General features: G+C 34.0%; 1 protein-coding gene, 3 non-coding genes and 1 pseudogene across 53 annotated transcripts in view; all 5 read left to right on the top strand.

Moving 5' to 3' along the window:
- The window catches only part of LOC105467408 (uncharacterized), a 153,689-nt gene that overhangs the window by 39,219 nt on the left and 99,744 nt on the right, over window positions 1–14,726 (top strand). For 45 of the 50 annotated variants that reach the window (XR_011625520.1, XR_011625516.1, XR_011625506.1 and 42 more), the window contains 3 exons: window positions 9,995–11,713; window positions 13,104–13,180; window positions 14,574–14,659. The gene's annotated coding sequence lies outside the window, so the exon portion shown is untranslated. Of the gene's footprint in view, window positions 1–3,740; window positions 4,233–9,994; window positions 11,714–13,103; window positions 13,181–14,573; window positions 14,660–14,726 lie in introns of those variants that run through there. The other 5 variants (XR_011625547.1, XR_011625539.1, XR_011625550.1 and 2 more) reach the window with 5 other exon arrangements.
- Window positions 4,130–4,201, top strand: LOC112424257 (small nucleolar RNA SNORD113/SNORD114 family). The gene has a single exon (XR_003014973.2). It is a non-coding gene; the product is annotated as a small nucleolar RNA SNORD113/SNORD114 family (small nucleolar RNA).
- Window positions 10,711–10,785, top strand: LOC112424252 (small nucleolar RNA SNORD113/SNORD114 family). Its single transcript, XR_003014970.1, has one exon. It is a non-coding gene; the product is annotated as a small nucleolar RNA SNORD113/SNORD114 family (small nucleolar RNA).
- Window positions 12,408–12,485, top strand: LOC112424253 (small nucleolar RNA SNORD113/SNORD114 family; annotated as a pseudogene).
- On the top strand, window positions 13,766–13,840 carry LOC112424255 (small nucleolar RNA SNORD113/SNORD114 family). The gene has a single exon (XR_003014972.1). It is a non-coding gene; the product is annotated as a small nucleolar RNA SNORD113/SNORD114 family (small nucleolar RNA).

Here is a 14,726-nt window from a genome sequence, read left to right as displayed (position 1 = left end):
AACATTATTTAGTGAGTTTTATTTTTAAGAAAATTAAAAGAGGAGGATTTTGTTGACTGTGGCTGTGGGCTATGAACATGTAGACAGATATTGACAGTTCGTATTTTTCGTCTTGGAGTCCATTGTTACTGATATGTTGTGCTAAGGGAATACAGGAGGTTGTTCATATCTAGATCAATTACTTAAGGGAAGGTCAAGCATGGGCCAATGAGGAACATGTGTTATGAACCAAAGATAATGATTACTCCAGTTATACTCTAATGTTGTCCAGATAAATAGAGCTCCAGGTTGCCCCTGCTTTGGGTAAAGCATACATTGAAATTTCCATGGAGTAATTCTTTAGAAAAACAGATATGTAATTTATTCCATGCATAATTGTATATATGAATAAATAAGCAAATCACTAGACATATAAATCAGAAAGATTCTGTGTCATAGATGAGAATATGCCATAAAATGAAGGTTTACATTTATCTAATTTTACACAAGTGAGATCCACCAAAAATGATCACCTATCTGTTAAATTTATGGATAGGGAGTATGTAGACAGATATTTATGATAGATATGGCTCTTATTCTCATGTTGATATTCATTGTATTATTTAAAAGCCCAAACTACACAAGTCAATAAATAAAGAGTGCCATTTTTGGGCAATGATGAGGTGACCCAAGTTTATGATTAATCTAATACTGCCAAACAAATTTCCATTAAAAAGTCTAACTGTAGGGTCTTTCTTTCTCTTGAAAATATGTATTTTACTTCACCAAATGAGCACATTATGGTGAAGAACTGGTTTAATCATTCTCTAATGCTAAAGATCTTGGCTTTTACCTCTGCAGGTAAGGAGAGAAAGATTTATGTAAGTAACAATTAGCGTTTACTGTTCTTGGATTGGGAGGTTGGTTTATAGGTGTTGCCTGAATTTATTAAAATAATAACTGGATATATTAATAAATAAAACTAGGTAACACCAATATGGACCGGTGATAAGAATATGTTCAGAATTGGGATTTATGATTAGTCTGATTCAGCACTAGTAAAATTCAATAAAAAAGATACAAGGTGTTTCATTCATTTTCAGAGACGATTCAAATTCTGTTTTATTTTTGCACTGTGATTCAGTTAAGTACCTATCCACTGATAATTAATTCCTTGAGGGAGGAGCACATAGGAAGATGGACAATATTGTCAGTGTTCTAGTTGTGCAGCAAGATTATGATTCCTTGGTAATTTATTACGTCATCTTTGGCACTTGAAAAAGGGCCAACTGTGGACCAGTGAGTAGCATGGAACTGACATGAAACAAGGATGTTGATTAATTTATATGTGCAAAAAGTGCATATATGTGTGTGTATATGTATATGTATGCAAATACACACACACATATATGTTGCAAAAAGTGACCTCATCTATTAGCTTTGTGCTCAATGGACATATATACAATTATTAGTAGTCACAGATGTTGTTTTTGAGCTTTTTGATTCATAAGAATTGATTATACTATTATTAATGAACAATGAATAAAGAAATAAACGATGCATAAAGTATGTCAAGTATAGCCAGTCATTAGTATTCTGAGCTGTAGGAATCAAAGATTTTGATTCTCAGAGGAAAAAGAAACTAGTTATTTCTTCTGTGGGAAAGGGGCTTACAGCAAAAGTTAGGAATAGCCAAAGATCTGATTCACAGTTTTTCATGCTGTGAATGGTATGAGAAGTGAACCAGTGCAAGAATAAAGATGCAGAAATTAATGATGGGCTAATTATGCAAGTCTGTAATGAAACAAGGATTATTACTAATTGTTGTTATTTTCTGAAGCACTGAGTTTCATAACATAAATAGATTAAGTCCCGCTTACAATTTTCCATAAAAGACATATCTAATTTCATGAGAGTCCCTGTTGTAATTTTGGACTGATGTTGGGTTGTTGGTTTTATTTAGAAAACAAACAAATCATTTATATTAAAAGTAATTTTTCCAATAATTGCCTAATTGAAAGAAGGCCAGGTGTGGACTAATATTGAGAATATGATCGTAGGTATTATTAATCCAATTCTGTTCACTGAACATTATTTAAAAAAATAATAATGATCTAGCCGTTTGTATTTTTGGACAAGTGAGCATACAAACAGATATTAGTGTTCTTGTCCAGTTTCTTGGATTTTATTCATTTTGATGTATTGTAAAAAGCGAATGAACAAATGAGTTTGTGTTTCAATTATTTAAAAGAATATAGAGGATTGGCCAATGTGTCATGAAACAAAGATAACAATTAACCCATTTTTACAGATTAAAGAAAAAAGACATCTACATGGATCCCACTTTGGACACAGTGCATGTCAACAGTTGCATGAAATTGTATTCCACTTCTGGATTACTGTTTGGTTTTATTCTTTATTTAAAAAAAGATGAATAAATCATCAAATTATTTTTGGGGTAATTAAATAAAAGAAAGAACACAAGTGAGTCAGTAAATGCTTAAATTAAGGTAAATCTTGGATCACTGCTTCATGGCACACTCTCAGCAATGCTCAAATACGGTCCCTTAAAAGAGATTAATGAGGTTTGGGTGTTTATGTGGTTAGGAGTATACAAATGGATAGTTGTAATGGTTACATTTATTACTCTTGTGTTGGATGGATTTAAGGGTTCATTATATTAAAAATTAAACAATAAATCCAAAAGGTATGGTTATTCTTGACTCAATAATGAGAATGTGTTAGGAACCAAGGCTTATGATTAATCTAAAAGAATTTCTAAAAGAAGTTAAGTCTTTGCTGTTTCATTTTTTTCTAAAATGTGTATTTTCCTTCACACAATGAACATGCCACACCTAATTATTCAATAACAGTAAAGATATGGGTGTTTCACCTCTGTGGTTAAGGAGCTCAGAGACTGTTGCAGATAATAGTCACAACTCATGTCCTGGGTTTAGGTGGCTTGTTCATCACTAAATTATGTTAGAAGAATAAACGGCTAAATATGTACATATATGAAAAGCATACCATGCAAAAACCAATAATGGAAGTGAACCAAAGTTTATGATTAGTCTTAATTCAGCCCAACTTAGGTCCATTACAAATGATGGAGGGCTTTTATTTTTCAGAGGTTTTTAATATTGTATTTTATTTTGTGCCGTGGTTGATTTACACACATTTCTTTAATGTTAAAGATCAAGGCTATTCACTCCTCTAGGGTGAAGCTAGAGGAGTGAATAGAGGAGTGAATATCCTCTAGATAGGAAGAGGAAGATAGTGTCAGTGTCCTCATTGTGAGTTAAGATGGTGGTTCCACAGTTGTTCATTCTATTGTATTATTATCTTTTGCTGTGTAATGAATTACTGAACAATTTAATGGATTAAAACAACAATAATGTTTGTTATTTCTCATGGTTTCTATGTGGCAGGAATCCAGGAGAGGCTTACTGGGGGCAGTTTTGGCTTAGGGTCTCTTGTGAGGTTGCAGGCAAGATGTCAGATGAAGTTGCAGTCATCTGAAAGCTTGACTGTATTAGAGAGTCTGCTTCAATTACATGGCTGGAAAGTTGGTGCTGATTATGGGAAGCCACAGTTTCATCACAAATGGACTCTTCCTCAGGACTGCTTGAGTATCCTCACAACATGGCAGTTGATGTCCCCTAGAGCAATCAATCTAAGACAGAGAAATGTGGAACTCTCAAAGTATTTTATAATCTGGCTCCAGAAGTCATACACCATCATTTCCACAGTATTCTATTGGTAACATAGGCAGTCATGATTTAATATGGAAAGAAGCTACACAAGGCTATGCGTACCAGGAGACATGGGCTTTGGGAGCCATTTTGGAGGCTGGCTACCTCACGTACTATCTTTAAAATATGGACAAATTAAATACAAGAAAGTCTGGATGAAATATTAATGTGAGTTTGGTATGAAGCAAGGAAGTGTAGTTCATTATTTGTATAATGCTTAGATCCATTCTAAAAAAATGCAGTGTCATTTCTATGTAAAATAAGTTTATAGAAGTCAGTAATATTCAAGGATCTTGTTCTTAGATTTATTTGATTTGTGTCTATCGGCTTTGTTGTTAGTGGCTCAATGAGTGAAACAATAAAGTATGAATGAATGAATAAAAAAGGAATGCTAGGCCTAGACCAATGATGAGTATTCTGGGGTGTCTGAATCGATGATTTTGATTAAACCCTGTAACTCTGAGGTCCATTACAAGAGGAGACCTAGTTAACACCTATATGGTAAATGATATTATAGTAGAAGTTAGAATTATTTGGGATTTTGTTCTTAGGCGGTTGAGGTTCATAGGTGTGGATTGTATTACTAGAAAGATTTAGTAAATGAAAAATGAAACAAATATGTAAATAAAGGAAGACAAGTAGAGCCATATGTGGCCTAATTATGAGAATGTATAATGTATTTATTATTATTAACACACTTCTGAAGCACTCAGTTTCAACATAAATTGATTAAATCTGATACTTATTTGGGTAAGGAGTATATATAGAGAGATAAGTACCTAGAAATCAATGTTGTTTGTCCCGCATTATTTAGGTGGTGCTGTTTCTTAATGAACACAAGAAAATATGATCTAGTCTGGGAGTAATGAGCAAATGGACAGGTGTTAATGCCATTCATATTTCTGATGCAGTCTGTATGTTCACAGATATTGATGATATGAGTGAATGTATACACAGGAGTGAATGTATTCAGTTATTTGAGGAACGTAAAGCAGTGTTTCTTGACTTTGGCTGTATGGACATTTTGGGTAATTCTCTATGGTGCAGGATTGTCTTGTATATTGTAGGATGTGTAGTAACTTCATTGGCTTCTACTCAGTAGTTGCCAATATTGACCCTCCTCCCAGTGTGACAATCAAACATTTCTTCAGACTTTGGCAAATTTCATCTGTGGGGGGCAACATTGGCCCCAGTTGAGAACCACTGAGGTACAACATGGACTGAAGAGGAGCATGTGTTAAAAAAGTGTGAATTATTTATCCTGTAGTATCTTACTGATGTTTGGGTAAAAAAAAAAGCAAAACAAAAAGACCTAAAACTAGGCTCTTCCCATACGGGGTCAGGTTCATGTGTATAGTTGCATTTAATTGTATTACAATTCTGGGTTGTTGATGGGCTGATCATACTGTGTTTTCTCTGAAAAAACAAATGATTGTTCATGAATGCTTACTAAATGAATAAGCGAAACAAAAAATGAATAAAGAGATACATAAAGTAGAGTCTAGCATGGACTATTTTGGTGAAATTTTACCATAAAAAAGTGTTTAAATTTACCTAATTCTGTATTGTATAAATGAGATCCATTATTGGGAATAAAGTTCTAGACTTTTACCATCTGGGTAGAAAACACATAGATGGATACTTGTAATAGCTTTTATTCTTGTGTTGGGTGCCAGATAAATCAGTAAATAATATTGCAGGCCATTCTTTGGCCACTGATTACAATGTGGTGTGAATGAGAGTTTATAATTAATCTTGTACAGTCCTACAAATGCCCCTTGAAAGATTTAAATGCATGTAGGCTGTTCTTTCTTAAATCTGCTCTTACTTTACACAATAGATGCACCATACCTGATTTAATTATTTTTCAGTGGTGAAAATTATGGCTCTTACTTCTGTGGGTAAAAAGTGTAGGAATGGATTTAAGTAAATTTTTATCTTCTTGATTTGTGGGAAGTTGTTCATACTTTTTATTATTTTAGAGAAATAAATGGGCACGTTTTTAAATAAAGTAAAAAAGCTCTGTGCCGAGATGGCGCCACTACACTCCAGCCTGGGCAACAGAGTGAGATTCCGTCTCAAAAAAAAAAAAAATAAGCTCTGTGCGTTGCCCAGTGATAGAAATGATTGTAAACAAAAACAAAATTCTATTTCCATTCGACACAACTGAGAACATTAAAGAAAATAAGGAAGTTTTTAAATGACTTTTAGAGTTGAGGATTATTCCATTTTATTTTTGCACCCCAGCTAAATTACATTTCCTCAAGTGACCTAATCTGTTGAACATATATACACACACACACACACACACACACACACACATATATATATATTTTCTTGAGACAGAGTCTCTCTCTGTCACCATGCTGGGGATCACTGCAATCTCCGCCTCCCAGGTTCAAGTGATTCTCCTGTCTCAGCCTCCCAAGTAACTAGGACTACAAACACGCGCCAACATGCCCAGCCAATTTTTGTATTTTTAGTGGAGACAGGGTTTCACCATGTTGGCCAGGATGGTCTCAATCTCTTGACCTCATGATATGCCTGCCTTGGCCTCCCAAAGTACTGAGATTGCAGGCATGAGCCACCTCGCCCGGCCAATCTGTTGAATGTTTAAGGGCAGCACATAGACAATGGTTTATATTGTCAGTGTTCCTATTGTGGGGTAAGATGGTGTGCTTGTGGTCATTTATTGTGCCATATTTAAAATACAGACAAATTAGGCCGGGCACTGTGGCTCACACCTGTAATCTCAGCATTTTGGGAGACTGAGGTGTGCGGATCACCTGAGGTCAGATCGCCCAGGCTGGAGTGCAGTGGTGCAATCTCGGCTCCCTGCAACCTCTGCCTCCTGGACTCAAGCCGTTCTGCCTCAGCCTCCTGAGTAGCTGGGATTACAGGCACATGCTGCCACGCCCGGCTAATTTTTTGTATTTTAGTAGAGACAGGGTTTCACCATCTTGAACTCCTGAGCTCAGACAATCTGTCTGCCTGGGCCTCCCAAAGTGTTGGGATTACAGGGGTGAGCCACCATCCCAGGCCAGAGACTTTATATTTTTTAGAGTAATTTTGGGTTCACGGCAAAATTAAGCAGAAGGTACGTGTACAAGCCTCCTAAGTAGCTGGGATTACAGGCATGTGCCACCATGCCCAACTCGTTTTTGTATTTTTAGTAGAGACGGGGCTTTGTCATGTTGACCAGGCTGGTCTCAAACTCCTGGCCTCAAGTGATCTGCCCATCTTGGTCTCCCCGAGTATCGAGATTCTAGGCATAAGCCACCATGCCTGGCCTTATTTTTTAATCATGAATGAGTGTTGAATTTTGTCAAATGCTTTTCTATATTTATTGATATGATCTTGTGATATTTTTCCCTTTGTCTGTTGATGTAATGGATTAATTAACTGATTTTGAAATGTTGAGCCAAGCTTGCATATCCGTGACAAATTCTACTTGGTTGTGGTGTTAATATTTTTTGAGAATTTTGACAGGTATGTTCATGAGAGATATTGGCCTGTAGTTTTTCTTTTCTTTGAATATTTTTAAATGGTTTTGGTATTTGGGTAATGCTGGCCTTTGGGAACGAGTTAGGAAGTAGTTTATCTTCTGAAAGAGAGTACAGAATTGGTATAATTTCTTCTTAAGTGTTTGGAAGAATTAATCTGTAAATCCATCCATATCTGGTGTTTTCTGTTTTGGAGAGTTAACTGTTGATTAAATTTGTTTTAATAGATATAGGCCTATTCAAATAGTTTTTCTTGTGTGAGTTTTGGCAGATTGTATCTTTCAAAGAATTGGTGCATTTCTTTAATGTCATCAAATTTGTGGGCATAGAGTTGCTTATATTATTCCCTTATTATCCACTTAATGTCCATGGGGTCTGTAGTGATGTCCTTTCTTTCTAATATTAGCAATTTGTGACTTTTCTTTTTTTTCTTAGTTAGCTTTCTAGAGGCTTTTTGATTTTGTTGAACTTTCCAAAGAACCCATTTTTTTTGGTTATTGATGATTCTTCTCTACTGATTTTCTCTTTTTAGTCTCAATGATTTCTGCTCTAGTTTTTGTTATTTCCTCCTTCTGCTTACTTCAGATTTAATTTGCTCTTTTTTCTAAGGTGGAGACTTAGATTAATAATTTTAGATCTTCTTTTCTTTTTAAAATTTAATATTAATATTATTTTAAATGTTAAAATATAATTGTATACAACTGTGGGGTACAATGGGATGTTTTGATATAGGTGTACAATGTGAAATGATTGAATCAAGCTAGTTAACGTATCCATCATTTTTATTGTTTACTTATCATTTTTATTGTGAGACATTTGAAATTTACTCTCTTATTTTGAAATACCCAGCACAGTTTCATTGACTGTAGTCATCCTGCTTTGCAGTAGATGTCAACCTTATTCCTCCTGTCTATCTGAGACTTTGTACTCTGTACTCTGTGATCAACAACTCCCCATTCCCTCCCTTACTCTCACCCCATCCTCCATTAACCATCATCCTAATCACTACTTCTATGAGTTCAGCTCAGAGAATATGTGGCATTTGTCTTTGTGTGCCTGGCTTATTTCACTCAGCGTAATATCCTCCATGTTCATCCACACTGTCACAAATGACAGAATTTTCTTCTTTTAAAAGGATGAATAGTATTCCATTGTGTGTATATTCCACAATTACTTCATTCATCCCTTGGTGGACCTTAAGTTGGTTCCATATCTTGCCTATCATGAATAATGGTGCAATAAACATAAGAATGCAGATATCCCCTTGACATACTGATTTTGGTTTCTTTGGGTAGGGTTTCTGGATCATATGGTAGTTCTATTTTTTATTTTTATTTTTGAGGAACCTCCATAACTTTTTCCACAATGGCTATACTAAACTACATTCCTACCAACAATATAGAAGAGTTCCCTTTTCTCTGCATCCTTGCCATCATTTGTTACCTTTCATTTTTTTGATGAAAGCCATTCTAAAAGATAAGAGATGGTATCTCATTGTGATTTTAATTTGTGTTTCCCTAGTGATTAGAGTGACTGATAATTTTTTTATGTATCTGTTGGCCATTACTATGTCTTCTTTGGGAAAATATCTGTCCAAATCCTGTGTCTATTTTTAAATTGGGTTTTCTTGCTATTGAATTGTTTGTGTTCCTTATATATTTTGCATATTAACGCCTATGAGATGTATGGTTTGCACATTTTTTTTCCTGACTTGGAAGTTGTCTCTTCATTCTGTTAATTGTTTCCTTTGCTGGAAACAATTTTAATTTGGTTTTTAGTTTGATGACATTCTACTTGTCTATTTTTACTTTTGTTGTCTGTGTTTTTGGGGTCATATTAAAAAAATCATTGTCTAGACCAATGTTGTGGAGCTTTTCCTCTAGTAGTTTTATAGTTTCAGATTTTGTGTTGAAGTTTTTAATCCATTTTGAGTTGATTTTTGTATATTGGGTGAGATAAGGATCTAATTTCATTCTGCATGTTGATAACCAGTTTTCCCAACACCATTTATTGAAGATACTGTCTTTTTCCCATTGTGTGCTCTTGGCACCTTTATCTAAAATCAATTGATTGTAAATGTGTGAGTTTATTTATGAACTTTTAATTCTGCTCCATTGGCTGATGTATCTGTTTTTATGTCAGTATTATGCTGTTTTGATTATAATCACTTTATAATATATTTTGAAGTGAGGGATTGTAATGCCTCCAGCTTTGTTCTTTTTGCTCAAGAGTTTTTGTATGTGGCTATTCAGTGTCTTTTGTGGTTCTATATGGATTTAAGGATTTTCCCCCTATTTCTATGAAAAATGACATTCAAATTTTAATAGGAATTGAATTGAACCTGTAGATGGGTTTAGGTAGCATAGACATTTTAACAATCTTAGTTCTTTCAACCCATGAACACAGGGTATCTTTCCATTTATTTGTGTTTTCTTCAATTTCTTTCACTAGTGTTTTATAGTTTTCAATATACAGGTCTTTCACTATCTTGGTTAAATTTAGACAATATTTTTGGTGCTATTGTAAATGGGCTTATTTTCTTCATTTCCTTTTAAGTTAATTACCTATTAGCATATAGAGTCATTACTGAATTTTTTTTTGTTGATTTTCTATCCTGCAGTTTTACAGAAGTCAGTTCTAACTGTTTTTTGTGAGGTAGTTTGGATTTTCTGTATATAAAATCATGTCACCAGCAAATAGAGACAATCTCACTTCTTTTTTTCCTATAAAGATGCCTTTTATTTCTTCTTGTTCTTCTAGGATAAGTCTACTTTTCTTCCACGTAGCAACCACAGGATAGATGACATTCATTTTCTAAGAAACAAAATCTTGGCAGTTAGATCCGTGGGGTAAAGAATATAGATACTAATGTAAGTTACCACCTCAAGTTCATGTCATTGGTTTGGATGCTTTGTTCAGGAGTGTTCAGTGGTATTTCAAAGGAATCAATATCTATAACAGAAATTAAAATCACCAGGAATGGACCAGTGATGGAAATGTGTTCTGAAAATATGTTTAATATAATTTGGCACAACTGAAGTGACAAAAATATAGTAGTTAGACCATTTATATTCACAATTATTGAACATTGTATCTTATTTTCTACCACAGATGATTTAATCTTTTCCATATTGGTATGGTCCTGGCTGATAACTCTTTGTGTGGCAGCCTGAGAGAATATGGAAGACATTGTCAGTGTTGGAAGATGGTGGTTTTATCACTTTTCATTGCACTGTCTTTAAAACATGGGCAAATTGACTAAGACTACGGAAGAAATAATGGTGAATGTGGATTTGGTATGAAGCATGGATGTCAATTAATCACACACGTTTTCTGAGGTCCATTGTAAAAGGAGACCTAGTCTTTAGGGAGAGAGCCACTAATGGGAATATCTTATTCCTAGAATTTTGTGTTTATATTATTATTCATGAACCAATGAATAATAAATGAATGATATAAAGGAAGAAAAACGTGCTTGGACCAATGATGAGTACCATGGGGTATCTGAAACAGGATTTTTGATTAAACCCATATGCAACTCTGAGGTCCATTACAAAGAGACACGTAATTATTCCTTTTTTGGGAAGTGAGGTTATGGTACCTTGTCCTTGGACTTTGTGGTTCTTGGGGATGGATTGCATTTTTGTTATAAAATCAGCCCATGAATTAAAAATTTATCAGTGAGTAAAACAAAAAGCATAAGTCATGTGCTTATTATCAGTGAATGTAATGAAACATGGATTATTATTAAAACTTATCTGAGACTCCCAATAAATTAATAGCCAAGGCTTCTACCATTCTGGTAGGGAGCATATGGTCATTTGTATGCAAGAGTCAGGGTTTTTGTTCTGTGTTGGTGGGGCGTTGCTGACTGTTTTATTAAGAAAATGAAACATCTTTAATCATATAAATAGTTGGTTAAATAACCACTTAATTGAGACCAAACAGAGACCAATGATGAGTGCATTAATCTAATTTTTAATGGATTTTTATTAAACAAATAAAAAAAGAAACATAATCTGTTCTTCCTGAGGGCAGTGACTCTAGACAGATGTAAATATTCCTCAGTGTTCTTGTCCAGTGCTGTGAGATACTGATGTCTTTTGTATATGAGAAGGAAGGTGCACTTCTATGTCTCTGTTTGTATTTTAGAGTCAGCAAACCATGGACCAATTAGGAACAAATGTTATGATATGAGAATATGATTCATGTTCTTTTTTCATGACAGACATTCTAAGAAAAACTCTAGGCTCTTTCATTGTTTTTGGAATACATATATGGGCCTTTCCAAGTTGTAGTAATATAGTTTCTTAGAAAAATGTTTTTTAAAAGAGGCTTTTAAAAAGAGCCTTTTAAAATGTTTTTGAAACAAGGCTTCATTTTTCTCTATAGAATGAAAACCATGTAGCTGGTTTTATTATTCTCTAATCATGAAGACCATTATTGTTATTTGGTGGACTAAGGAACAGAATGACTGATGTAAGTAAACATCAAATTGATGTTTTGGGCTTGGAGGGTATTCATTCATGGGAACACACTACATTATTTGGATAAAATAAATGGCTAAATAACACATGAAATTAAGGAATGCCAGCCATGGACTTATGATTGTAATGTGTCATCAACAAAAATTTATGATTCATTCAACCCAACCCAACTGAAGACCATTGTTAAATAAATGAAGAGCATTTCATATATTGCCAGAGTAATTTCAATTCCCATTTAATCTTTCTGCTATAGTTGCTTAACATATTCCTTCACTGACAAACATTTAAGTTGTTGACTTTTTGAGGTAGAGGTACCTTGGAAGATATTATGTATTAATTTGCTCAATTGTGGGCTCACATGGTAGGTGCATGGTTTGCACCCACATTAATGAGTAGACAAATCAAGTGGAAGAGAAGCTGGTAGACACCAATCACAAGTATGAGATTTAAATGCAGCAGAGTCGCTGATGAATATGTGTAAACTTGAGGTTCATCACCAAATATGATCTAGTCTATTTGTTCTGCGTGAATGGGAGTAATAAACAGATCTTGGTTCTGTTAAAGCCTTTTGTTCTCAGTTTTGTGTCATTAAGGAATATTGATCATATAATTATTATTCCTGAAACTATGAATGACTGAGTCAGTTCAAGAAGGTATAAATGAATGAAGAAATAGAATGCCTAGCCTGGATCAATGATGAGTATTGGTGGAGGTGTCTGAATCAACACTTTTGATTAAGCCCTCTGTGTAACTCTGAGATCTGTTATTGATTGAGAACCAGCCAATATTCTCTGTAGAAATTTCCTAATAGAAGTTAGGAAAATTCAGTAAAACTTGTTCCTGAGGTTTTGTAGTTCAAAGGTATGGAATGTATTATTTTAAGCGAATTCAATGCATGAATAGAGAAATGTGTACATGAGAGATTAACAGGCCTACTTAAGGAACTATTCTTTGAGTACAATGATAAAGTATTATAAATATTAACATGGCAATAAAGCAAGTATATTTATTAATCTGAGGTAAAATCCTATTATATGGAACATACTGTATCTGCAGTTGAGACAATTTTTTGATTTTTATAGTTTGCTTTTTTTTTCTTAAATTAAGAAAAGGGAAAGTGTTTGCATCAGCCAGAAATCCATTAAGTGATATCTACTTAACAGATTTTTATATAGACAAATATTCATAATCATTATAGATCTTATTCTTGGGCTAGGTGATGAACTCAATAGTGTCTATTATACTATTTAAAACTAAAAGTTCAATACTGGCCTGAAAAACATTGCATTTTTGAGCCAAGGTTTATTGTTATCTAGTTCTGCTTGTCTAACATCCGTTGAAAAAACCCTATATCTATTCTAAATCTGCCTTTTTCTCTCCAGAGTGGACATAGGCCAGCTGATTTAATAATTTAAGAAAGAATTGTTATCCTGAGTAAGGAGCATAGAGACAAACATAAGTAAGTGTCTTATTTCATGTTCTTTCTTTGAATGGTTTGTTCTTGGGTGTTAGCTAAAGGATTTCAAAGGAATCAATGTCTACATACATGAAAGAAATAAAACACCCCAAATAGACCAATGATGGGAATGTGTAATGAACCATTACTTATGTTTAATCTAAATTGTTACAACTGAGGTGATTATAAAAGAAGACAAAAGTTAACTTATTCTCAGAGCAGCTCAGCATTATTCTTTATTTTATGCCATTCCCTTATGGGTAGAGATCCTGGCTGACATCTGTTTTGGGGCAGCCCATAAGAATATGGAATATAGTGATTTCATTGTTTTTTATCGGACCATCTTCGACATATATACAAATTAAATAGAAGTGGGCTATATCAGATTGAATGCTGAATGTGAATTGAGAGCATGCAGGGGCGTTGAGCAATTCACATGTGCATCTTTAAGTGTCATTGCCTAAGAAATGTAGTCTGTAGCTCTATGGGCCAAGAGCCTAAAATTTAATGATCTTGTTTTGGGGATTTTTGATTGCATCATTATTTGTGAGTCAATAGGTTAATCAATACATGAAAAAATGCACATTATGGACCAGTGATGAATGTCATGGGGTTTCTGAAACAACAATTTTGATTAAACCCATCTGCAACTCTGAGGTCCATTACAAAGAGACACCTCTTTATTCTTCACGGGAAATGAGTCTATAGGACCTTGTTCATGGGCCTTTTGTGGTTTGAGGGTATGAATTACATTATTATAATAAACTTAGTCCATGAGTATAGAATTTTATCAATGAGAGTAAGAAAAGTATGCATGCACTTGTCTCTTAAGGCATGTAATGCAACATGGATTATTATTGAAACAATTTTGAGATTCTTGGTCCCAATAAATTAGTAGTTAAGACTCTTATCATTTTGGTAAGGAGCATATGGTCTTCTGTGCACAAGACTGAATGTTTTTGTTCTGTGTTGAGGCAGGTTGCTGATTGATCATTTTATTAAGGAAAAAGAAATACATTTACATAAATAAATAGTTGACTGAGTAACTGTAATTGAGAGAGGGAGAGCATGGAACGATGATATCTGTATACAACCACACTCATGATTAATTCAATCTTTTATGGAATTTTACTTAAGCAAACAAAACAGGTTTGGTACTAGATTCACAGTGTTTATTATATTGTCTAAAACAAAAAATTTCATAGTGGAGATATTTCATCTTGACAAAAACAATTTATGTAAGTTAATAAATAGAAAGCAGTGCTCACCCTTCTCAAGAGTTCAGAATAGGGTACAAAACAAGGTTTATGATTGTTTACTACACAACTATGATTCATTTTAAAGAGCTAAACATATAGTATTTGGTTCTTTTTAAAATTTGTGTTTTATACTGCAGAATGAATGCACTCTACCTGATTTAATTATAATCTTCTAGTGAAGATCTTGCCTTTATCTCTGTGAATCAGCAGAGAAGAGATCAATGTAAGTAAAAATCAAACTTTATGTTCTTGCTTGGGAAACTTGATCATGTTTATTCATTGAATTATTT

The sequence above is a fragment of the Macaca nemestrina genome, chromosome 7 (genome assembly GCF_043159975.1).
Source record: "Macaca nemestrina isolate mMacNem1 chromosome 7, mMacNem.hap1, whole genome shotgun sequence".
Lineage (NCBI taxonomy): Eukaryota > Metazoa > Chordata > Mammalia > Primates > Cercopithecidae > Macaca > Macaca nemestrina.
This window is presented reverse-complemented; position numbering and strand designations above follow the sequence as displayed.